At 38.2% G+C, this 9,884-nt stretch overlaps 1 protein-coding gene across 1 annotated transcript in view; it reads right to left on the bottom strand.

Moving 5' to 3' along the window:
• The window catches only part of LOC111946469 (5-hydroxytryptamine receptor 3A-like), a 33,615-nt gene extending 24,598 nt beyond the window's left edge, over positions 1-9,017 (bottom strand). Inside the window, exons 1-3 of the mRNA XM_023949832.2 lie at positions 8,843-9,017; positions 8,593-8,763; positions 3,326-3,406 (exon numbers count right to left, since the gene is read on the bottom strand). The gene's annotated coding sequence lies outside the window, so the exon portion shown is untranslated. The remainder of the gene's footprint in view (positions 1-3,325; positions 3,407-8,592; positions 8,764-8,842) is intronic.
• Between the last annotated feature and the right edge of the window lie 867 nt (positions 9,018-9,884).

Raw genomic sequence — 9,884 nt, forward strand, 5'->3', positions numbered from 1 at the left:
TTAGCAAGAAAGCCCTGGCACATATCCTAGCTGGGACCTTTCTGTGAAGAGTTTGCATGTTCTCCCCATGCATGTGTGGATTTTCTTTTGGGCACCCATATTTTCTTCTGTTGTGCTTATTTGGAATAACGTTTCAATAAGGAGTACCCATTCTTAGGCACACAGAGGAATACATCACACATTTTGCTCTCTTGCAGTTGAATCTGCAACCACTTGATGCATCTGTTTGTCCATCATCCATGGAAAATAAATGGCAAAATAGTCTCTGAGAGCTGCCTTTGACAGCGATTTCCACTTTTGTTGTGGGGGCAATCATCATCTTCACTGACACTTGTTTCTCCTGCTTGAACCATTGTAATCAACTTTTCACCATGGAGCAAGTAGACGTCAAGAAACTTCTGTTGTTTCTTCCCCAGAAACTCAAAGTCACTCCTATACTGCAGCCATGATTTCGTGATTGCTAGAACAAAAAATGGAGAACTGAACATTCTGTTTATTTCTAAATGCTCAAGACCATCATGTTGAAATGTAGCACTCTGAAATGGGGAAAGGCAATTTATCCTCTCTGGGTGGGTGGAAAAGTCCTGCCCCTATGAGTTTAAGTGTCATGGGCTCTTGTTCACGAGTGAGAAAAGTTTGGGGCGTGAGAGTGACTGGTGGATTTGTGGTGTCCTGTGGTTGTTGCGCCAGTCCGCTGTGGTAAAAAGAGAGCTGAGTCAGAAAGCAAGATCTCAGATCTGTGATCCAATACTGATGTAGTCCTGAATACAAGCAGCCAATATCAGTGTCCTCCACAGGGTGGGCCAGGTAAGGACTTCTTAAACCTTGCTGGGTCCATCTTGGCCTGCCTTTCAGCCACAATAAGACCAAGAAAAGATATGGAAAACATGTGGAATTCACATTTGCTTTGACAAACAGTTGTTTCTTGAGACACTAAATTCCTCGTAGGCTACACATGTTCCGTTTGTAAATAAGAAAATTGCAAAATTCTCATCCAGAGAAACAAACACAAATTTGTTTATTGTGTCACTGAGATTACTGTTTACAATTGCCAAAAAGAACGCAGGTTCATGTTAGTCCAAAAGACATTACAAGATACCCATAAGGACAATCAGGAGTGTTGACAGAAGTTTTCCACTTTTTTTCATCTTTATGTGAATAAGATGATAAGGATCTCTGAGATCAAGCTTGAACGTGAAAACTTATTTTACCCATTTAAAGGCAGATGCCATGTGTTTGAGGCAACAATTATAGACTGCAATTCTAAATCAACATATGGTCTAAGATTTCCATATTATTGTGCCATGACAAAAAAAATAATTAAAGGAGTAAGAGTAATGAAAAGACCGCTGTCAGCAATACCTCTTTGTATTTCTGCATGGGTTCACACTCAGATCATGAAAAAGAATATAGAACGCTGCAGGGAGGACTAGTGTGGCACTATCAAAAGGTGGGCTTTAGAAGTGGCTTTAGTTTTTTTCTTAAAATTTCAATTATTAAGGAGGAACCTTAAATAGAACTGGGTACATGTATGTCTCTTGAACTATGATGATGGATGTTTGAAGTGTCTTCATAGTTTTGAGTTGTTTTTCTAGACATAACTAAGCCCAACAAAAAATGTTTCCGGTGAGCCAGACAATCTGTGGCTTGTGTTAGCAAAGTCACAAAAAATTTAAATGTGACTGAAAGACAGAGGTGAAGGGGTCTTCAGGATGTAGAACTAAATAAAATCCAAATAATTATGATATTCTTATATTGTTTTTTTTTCAATGTCATTAGTTCTTTCATGCAGAATTTAAGGCAAATCAATTTTCTACCAAGGATTGATTTTATTTTCTGATTCACTTTTGTCTTGCACAAGAGCAATCATAAGGGTCAGTTTTATTACAAACACATAAAGGTCAAAGTTTTTTTGGTGAGATTATAAAAAACTTAACACATCTAAAATGGTCACAATGGTCATTTCAAGGTGAACCCAGGTCACACTGCGGTGGTCTTTAACCTTTGTGCTATCCTAGGCACTTTACCATTGGGAGTTGGGTCATCTAGACCCACTAGACAGTGCTCTGAACCTTTTTTCTTCAATGATTTGTGATCTTCACTGGTGTCCATGGATTACATGAAATCTTTCCACCTTTATCCACCTTTGTCATGGTAGGGAGAACACGTCAAAGTAAGGGTGGGGTCATCTAAGATAGCACAAGGGTTAACAGGTCTTCCAACAATATAGTCTTCCTCGTTTTCCCTTAGTTCCAACTTCTTCATAATAGACTGCCGACGGTACTCATGTGAAAAATTTTCAATATCCGCTTCTGAAACAAAATTACAACACATTTTCATTTAAAGTAAAAATTAGTTACAGGAAAAATATAAAATTAAGTTGCACGCTCTGAAGAAACTCGTTACTCTTGCCTGGACATCTTTTAGATTTTCATGAATTTTGAACAATTCCATAAAGATATCTTTTATCTGCCTTATGTTGATAAAAGACGTTTGAAGCCCATAAAGTAGAGTGAAACTTTCCAAGAGCCCACATTTTATGATAACTATCCCGCCTGCACTACAACCTATCCACGACCGTACCCAAAGACAACTAACAAGACTCCCCTCTACCCCCCCCCCCCCCCCAACCTAGCCCTGACCTGATCCCTAAGCTTAACCCTTACCAGGAGCTGGGGAAAGTATGGTGAACTGGGGTTCTGTCCTCATCTACAGTACAGACCAAAAGTTTGGACACACCTTCCCCTTCATGTACTTTCCAAAGGGCTGACAGTGCTTCCAGATTCAAGTTGGCTCGTCCGTGCTCCTGCACCTGACCAAGTACGCCGTCGCTGGCTCCCCTCTACTACTGCTTCTATACTTGGCTGTCGTTCCTTCTTCTGACTCGTCTCTGCTCCGGGCCGTTTTTCCTTATCGCATAGGAGGGTCTAAGGCCAGGGATGTCCAGCTTAGTTTTGTTAGTTCAGTTTAGAATCTTTCTATTTAATTGTGTGTGTTCATGATCCTTTTGATTTTATGTTTTACCCTACATTTATCCGCAAAAAGCCCATTGAGATGACTGTTGATGTGATTTTGGACTATACAGATAAAATTGAGTTGAATTGAATTGTTCATCAATCAATCAGTGTGACCTTCATCTTTTTTTGTAATGGAAAGTACTGCAGCTGGATTGTAACCAATACAACCTTTATAGTGATAAAGCACAAGTCTTTAAAAGTAACCTTCCAGTTTAGGAAACAGTCAGTTATAATTACATGTTTTATAATTATATAATTATAGAACCATTAAGATAACTAAAGACCTGAAATGTTTCTTTTTCTTCTACCTGAAACTGAATCAGAGGTCCAATTGGATGAGAGCCCTGCATTTTCAGGATCACCAATGTCTGAATTTGGTGTACTCTTTCCTGTAAAAAAACAAACAAAAAAAACGGAAAATGAGATTGGATTTACAAGTTTGGGAAATAATTCTCAAACAAAATTTTCTATTGGGATGTTTTTGAATAAATCATAAACCTTGCTAATAAGCACATCTTGTAATGAAAATTGTTAAAAAGCCATTGTGTTGTGATTGGGTGTTTGCAATCAGAAGAAAAATTGACAAACAGAAGCCTTTGCTGCTCTTTACTAATCAATTTCTGTTAGTTATGGTGAAATCTAACACGTGCAACATGAAAAAAATGCTTTTTTTGCACTAGAACTTCACTAATGCGTGATTGACAAACACTTCCAGTCCCTTTGTAAAAATCCAAATTCCATTTTTTAACCTACGTTATTTTCTGCTGTACTCTTTTTCCTTTTTATACTTTTTTTTGTTCCAACCTTAACCTGAAACTGTGAAAACAAATGCAAAAAAAGTAAACTCATAAATGATTGCATACTTTTCCCATCTAAATTGCTGAAACACATATCTGTCAATATAATTAAAAACCTCATGCAGGAGATCAGCACTCAACTTTGTCCACTCTGCTCTGTATCAAACTTTCCAGTTATCCTTGTCAAATAGATTTGCTTCTGTTGGAGGGAGGAGGAAGAAGAGTAAACCACAGAAAATCTTTAACAACTATGAGGCTGCTGAAAGATTTACATTACAAGCCTGATCACTATTAAAGGGAGACAAAGACAGTATCTCAATTCTGCAAGATTCTAGGACCAACTGTAGACTATAAAAAAAGATGGAGGACACATATCAGACAAAAAACAAACTTGAGTATCAAGAGGTTTTCAATTATTCCTGTAAATACATCCAATTTTCGAATAGAAATATATTATTGATGTTTATTCTACTGTCCTGTAGTCTTACCTGTTTTAAATTGCCAATCAGACCAGTAGAAAAACACAACGATGCAATATCCAAAAAGTGTTTTCAGAATGTGAAGGGCTTTGAATTAAAGATCCACTCCAATGAAAATTGTGTTTTTGGTGTGTTTTCTCACGATGAAGGACACATGTAAAGAAAATTAAGATTAAAACTGCTTTTCAGAGTATTTCTTTATTGTAATATTGGAAAATCGTGGTGAATCAGAAGCTGATAAAAAGTGTTTGAAAAATCTTGTCGTTGTGACATACAAATTAGAATTTGTATTTCACAAGCTTCCTGCTCCATTCCAGTCTGATGCATCCACTTGCAGACAAATAGATCCATCCACGTCTTTGTTTTCCTCGTCTGAGCTGGAATCTGGCTCTAAACTGTACGGCTGGATAGCCTCAACGGACTGGCACAACAATTGCATAACAGCGGATGCCTCACCATTGTGTTGGATCTTCCCGCACTTGTGAAAAAGACCACAAGATACTTAAACTACTTTACCTAGAACAGGAGCACTCCACCAACCCAAAGAGGAAAAACTACTTTTCTCCAGTCAAGAACCATTACTTCAGGCTTAGGGATGCAGACTTTCATCTCAATTGCTTTCCACTCTGTCTTGAACCACACCTAATGCATGCTGGAAGTCCTGGCTCAATTAAGCCAACAGGGCAACATCATCTGCAAAGAGCACAGAGCAAATCCTCAGTCCCCAAGCTAGACCCCCTTTGGACAGAACTGCTGAGGGAGGTCCTACTGTAGTCCAGCATCTAACTAAAACAGGTCTGACTAATTGATGGCTATGCAAATCAAGCTACTGCTCCAGTCATTCAGAGACCAGACAGCCAGGATCCCATACTTACAGAGCACCCACCACAGGACGCCAGAGGGTCACTGTTGATCCACAAACATCCACAAAACATATACAGAGGGGATAAGAAAATTCCCACACCTCCTCACGTCTGATAGCTGGAAGTGCATTATTGTTTATTGCCACCTCAAGGAAGGTAAAGGGAGTGTACAATTGTTGTGTGTGGTCAGTGTAATGTGAAGTATTTATAAGGTTTATGGAGATCACTTCTATGATGTATGGGTAATGCAGTGCCACTATACCGCACTCTAGTGGTTAGTGTGATGTGCATACTTGCTCCTTACTGACTGCGCCCAAATGCTGCTTGCACAGGGTGTGCTTGTAATATTTAAATGCCAGCAGGAAGCCTGTTTGTGCCTGCTGACACAAACTATACTCTGATTGTCGAAATGTAATTTCCCAATTTCCAACAGTCCAGCTTGTACGCTAGGAGCGCACACTTATCACCTGAACAGCTCTAACAAGCCTCTGACGCAGTGTGCTGGGTTTAAAAAAAGTAAATATCCATGTTCTTTTTCACCAAGCAGAAACTCTTCTTTTTGCTGATGCAGCCGTGTTACTTTTTGATGGTCTTATAATCTTCATACGCCGTCATTAAAATCTCCGACTCCATCTCACTGAAATATAGCGCTCTCTTTTTTTCACCACGCGTTTCCATGGTGACTCCGGAAATCGGCGATCTATTGAGAATGTCTTTATGTACTTGCCGTGCACGCGCATTAACGCTAACTCATATCTGGTTTTTTGGAACGGACATACCCAGAGTAAGCAAGTTCAGGCGGATTTCAGCCAGAGTTCATGGTTAAAGTCCGAGTAGTTAAAACATGCTTTCTGGAATACCCCCCAGGTAGAGCATTTGACATTTGAGTTAGTTCTGTTTTGTTTATTATTTTTGGCCTTGGTTCACCCTAAAGTTAGATGCTACATTTTTCTTTTGTCATATTTACATTTGGGATAATAAACTCTTCATTTTATTTGTACAGAAGTTGGTCTTGGCAGCTTTATTAAATTTGGTGATTTGAGGGCTTACTTTTTGGCATTAGGGTTCATTTCCTTATTTATGTTATGCCCCGCACAAATAACCAATATTTGTACATGCACAAATATTGGTTAGACAGAGCAAGATTTTTTTTTACATCTGTGTTTAATCAGATTTTAAAGTCTGATATGGGATAGTTGGATACTTGGCAGTGAGATCACTATTAGTCCTTTGTATAAAGTGTGTGTACATGAGTAAAACCACACACAATGCCAACACTGAGCTGCTCACTATTTTTTTCTTTTTTAACTGAGGTAGTCACATTAATTGAGCATGCACAACTTTCATTTGCGTATGAAGTAAGAAGGAGCTTGTTTGGACATCTGTGTGAACCATAGTTGTGAACTCAGGGAAGGCTCCCAAACAAACGTCACCTGATTCCCATCGTTAATGAGCCGCTAAAAATATTTGGCTCATTCTTGAACGTCACAACTCTACTAATAGTGTGTCCCACTATTTTTGCAGACTCACAATTTGTGTGAATAAAAAAAGGCCTCTTTGCATCTCGTGATGAACTGATTCACAAACTCATCACGGAACTGTACCAGCGAGTTGGACGGCATGCTTTGGCGATTCGTCAGCTCAAACACTGGAACAGATTTCTGTACAAAGGATTGGTATAGGATCATTGGTAGCTTGAGTGTGAGTCTTCAGCAGAGCCCCAGCGGACCTTAAGCTCTCCACTCCCAAGATGTTTACTGTACTTGCTGTCAGTCCCTAAAGTGTCAGGACAGAGACAGGAACTATGGCTTCTCTGTGTCAGACCTCAAGTTCTCTGCAACAGATAATGCAACTACCACAATTCAAAAATTTGTCTCGGTTTGATGCAACTATGAAGGATTTAGAAATATAATCTTTAGCACGATGATTTTTATATTTTTATTTATTTCAATTGTGTGACATGTCTAGGGTTATGTTGTATTCTGCCTCTTACTCAGAACTCTTTTGAAAAAGGGATCTGTAATCTCAATGGGACTTTTATGGTTAAATATTGGTTAAATAAAATTAAATTATCCAAGACTTGACTTATAAAGAGGAACTTGTCAAAGTCCCTAAATTTACCTGCTATTTTTAAAGATGCAATTAATTTGGTACTAAATTTATCTATTTTTAGCCTTCATTTTAGAGTGAGTTGTGGGCAGCTGGATGGATCAGTTAGCTGCATGTACTGGCGCATGGGAAACCAGGGTTTCATTCCCAGGGGCGCAATGAGCTTCATCCTTGGGCAAGACCCTTCGCACTACTGCCCAACTGTAGCCACAAGGGGACTCAGTCCAGATAAAATACAGGATTGTGTCAGGGGGGGCATCCAGCATAAAAATCTCTACTAAATCAAATGTTTGATCAGTGAAAGCTGATTCACTGTGGTGACCTGAAGGTATATGCCGAAAGGTGAACAACACTTTAGTCAGTTGTGACACTAATTTGACTTTTTGCCTTTATACCTCAAAGATCAAACTCATTGGTAGTACAGAGCTCCCTAAAGTTGAGTGAGACCCACTCAACTGTGATGTAAGATCAATAAATCCAAGATCAACCACGTCAGTTATTTTAGCATCAAGCAAATAGCTTCAACTGTAACACGGAGCCAAAGTCAGGAGGATCCATGTGCAGTACTTTTATTGAGGACACAAGGAGAAGCAGGCGGCTGGCAGGCAAGAGGCAGAGGGTGGAAGAATGCTCAGAATTGTTGGCCAGAGACAAACAAGACTGCTGGGAGTGCTTATATTTTTAGCAAAGCATTACGCTTAAAACATTCACACTTGCATTATTACAGGTAATGCAATTCATCTAGTTCTGCACTGGTACTCATGTATTTTATCCTACAAAGTTGTAACATGAGTGTTTCCTTCTCCCTTTTTAATCATCACTCAATGTCCACACAGTAAAAAGGAAACTCATTGACAGAATAACCACTAAAAAGTAGAAAACGATAAAAACTTTGTTGATTTTTTCCGCCACTCTAGTCCAGTAGCTATGCTTCTCATACATTGTACTTCTGCTATTCAGAGTTATCAACTTTCTCATTTCACCCAGCTCCTCAGACTTTTTCCATGACAAGAGACACACCAGTGTAGGGACTGCTGCAACCCTGCAAACATGGTTAAACAGTCAAATTGAATGATATCTTCACCTTTCAAATTGTTGTCTTTGAAATGTGAAAAGTTCTAATCTCTTTAGGAAAATACTGATCTTCTTTGGCAGCATCTTCAGCTGATGAATAGTATATCTGTTTTTTAATTCCTAAAATAATGAACACAATAAAAGATTTTATTCAAAGCTTAAGACCATTATGTCAGCCAAACAAGTATGTTTGTCTAATCGGCAAACTCAAGTTCATATCTAAGAATTTGAAATAGATAATAAATAATCTCACCTGTACAACAGCATGGGAGTGGACTGTGTTTATCCTCTGGATTCTCATTCAGTTTCTCATCTTTATCTTTCTTGTATAGAGAAATCATGTCTTTGTTCTTGAAATAGATCACTAAAATGGTTTCTAGGAGGCTTAGCATCATCATAGTAAAGATCCCAACGCAATAGCAGCCTGAAAAGGAACAGGTCAGAAGCATGAATCCTGTGTTTACATCACCAAAGAAGAAAGATTAAAGCAACACAGTCTTTACCTATAAGAGGAACACTTCCTGAGGAAGGGGGCAGAATGTCATTGAGCATAAGCTGCATCGAAGTCACAGAAAGAATGACTGTGATCTTAAAGCCAACCTTCTCACCCCCAGTGTCTAACATGAGGAAAGAGGCAAAGTCCAGACACAATAAGACGAAAATGGGCAGCAGGAAGTTTGCAACATAACAATCTGATCTTCTTTTCAAGGTGATCTGTAAAAGGAAAAAAAAATGCGTGTGTAGAGAGATTTACAACAAACCTTTTTGCAAAGAAATTACCATAAAAACATTCAAAGATTGTTTTACATTTTATTTGTTTTTAGTTTGTATGTTTCTATAAAACTTTAGCAAGTTTTATGTCAGTTTGCTTTACGGAAAAATACTGACAAATGTGAGTCACTAGTAAAGAAAAATTGCTTTAGCCTTAATCACATCGGTTTTGCACGGTCATCAAAATATACTTATAACAAATATAACTATTTAAATAATCCTAATCATCCTTTTAAGCTTACTCTTAAGCGGTTGCTTTGAACCATGCAAAAACAATGTTTATAGCCCCCACTTTTTTGTCTTTAAAGTGACTTTTATCAAGTTTTCTGACTTTAATCTCGTTCATATTTTAACAAACGAAACCAGTTGGAAGGGTGCAACTCACAAAAAATAACCCAGGTTGGATTTTTTTTTAACCCAACTCAGGGGTTAAAGAGGGACAAACTTTTTGCTGTTTTTTTTTTTTTTTGTTAAATTCAGGAAATAAAAAAGCTCAGGGGAAAAAAAACAAAGTGGGTAAAATGAAACTACTATATCCCCAAAAATTTGTATTGCTCCAAAAAGTAACCCAGAAATATATGACATTATATATCGCCCAAGAATTGGGATGGAGAAATAGCCAAGTGTTTTAAAAATAAACATTCACCTAAAAACCACCAATACACTTGGGTGTAGTGATGGACTTATTAAGGCAGCAACTAAATCAGCCTATTGACATAAAATATTTCTAGAATTAAAGATCTGCTGTCTTGGAGAAACTGTCATTCATCTTAA

The sequence above is a fragment of the Oryzias latipes genome, chromosome 19 (assembly GCF_053564925.1).
Source record: "Oryzias latipes strain Hd-rR chromosome 19, Olatipes_Hd-rR_3.1".
Classification (NCBI taxonomy): Eukaryota; Metazoa; Chordata; class Actinopteri; order Beloniformes; family Adrianichthyidae; genus Oryzias; species Oryzias latipes.